The sequence below is a fragment of the Bombina bombina genome, chromosome 1, assembly GCF_027579735.1.
Source record: "Bombina bombina isolate aBomBom1 chromosome 1, aBomBom1.pri, whole genome shotgun sequence".
NCBI classification, from domain to species: domain Eukaryota; kingdom Metazoa; phylum Chordata; class Amphibia; order Anura; family Bombinatoridae; genus Bombina; species Bombina bombina.
The window spans coordinates 1,317,475,796-1,317,477,166 of NC_069499.1; the positions used below are offsets into that span (position 1 = coordinate 1,317,475,796).

The 1,371-nt window shown below is 36.0% G+C and overlaps 1 non-coding gene across 1 annotated transcript; it reads right to left on the reverse strand.

The window, feature by feature from the left end:
- Positions 1 to 201: 201 nt before the first annotated feature.
- On the reverse strand, positions 202 to 308 carry LOC128646389 (U6 spliceosomal RNA). The gene has a single exon (XR_008400317.1). It is a non-coding gene; the product is annotated as a U6 spliceosomal RNA (small nuclear RNA).
- Positions 309 to 1,371: the final 1,063 nt, after the last annotated feature.

The following is a 1,371-nucleotide window of genomic DNA, read 5'->3' on the forward strand; positions in this document are numbered from 1 at the left end:
ATAGTATATTACAAAGTTGTTTATACTACACATATCATATGAAACAGTATCATATTTGTTTTCTACCTTTTATGCCAATAAGCTATTATGACAACCCTACATATGTAATATTTCCCAACTTCTGACCTTTTATACAAATATTTGCCTTTGTTTGAAAAGTGCTTCTCTTGTAAAAATCAATAATATATATTTTTTTTAAAAAAAAATATGGAACGCTTCACGAATTTGCGTGTCATCCTTGCGCAGGGGCCATGCTAATCTTCTCTGTATCGTTCCAATTGTAGTATATGTGCTGCCGAAGCGAGCACAAAATCAATATATTTTAAGGCATATTTTAAAGATTCCATCACAGTGAATTAAAAATAAAATTCCGTTATTTTGTTTAGCTAAAGCCACATCTTTGCTTTCTAAGTATCACATTTCTGCTATTTACACTAATGGGACCAACATGGCAACAAAATAAATGTTGTTGGACAAGGTACCACAAATGCTATTGTGCATAACCTTCCAAATTCACCCCTTGGCAAGAATATGTGCTTCCTAACTGTGCCGTGAGCTTCCAAAACTGTAATGCATAATAAATGAAAATTAAGAGTCCTTGTGAGACTCTGGCTCTTTTGAAAGGCAATGGAATAGTAAATTATTTTGAATTATTTTATTATCTATTATGATCATCTAGCCAATGCTATTAATGAAATATAGAAGTGAAAATTATGCAAAATAATATTAAACAACTTTTATTGAGTAGCCTGTGGGGATCTCAGAGTCAAGAAGTAAAAACAACCATATGGTATGCCAATGTTACACACTGCCAACATAGCAGAATATCTATAGTTCACTCTTATTCTTAATGGAAAAGGCCTATGCTTACAAACGGCTAGATTACGAGTTTTGCAGTAAGAGGGGTACGGTGCTAACTTGCACGTTATTGTCACCGCTCACTTACCTACAGCGCTGGTATTACAGGTTTTTATAAACCAGGCGTTAAAAGACAAGAAGTGAGCGTAGAGCAAAATTGTGCTCCTAACACCTGCAATAAAGAAGCGTAAAACTCAGTAACGCAGCCCCATTGATTCCTATGGGGAAACAAAATGTATGTTTACACCCTAACATAAACCCCGAGTCTAATCCCGAGACATTGCCGACACCTACATTATACTGATTAACCCCTAATCTGCCATTCCGGACATTGCCGTCACTATAATAAACATATTAACCCCTAAAATGCCACACTCCCGCATAGCAAAAAATAGTATTAATCCCTAATCTGCCACCCCTAACATCGTCTCCACCTACCTACATTTATTAACCCCTAATCTGCCGCCCCCAACTTCGCCGCCACTATACTAAATTTATTAACCCCTAAATCTA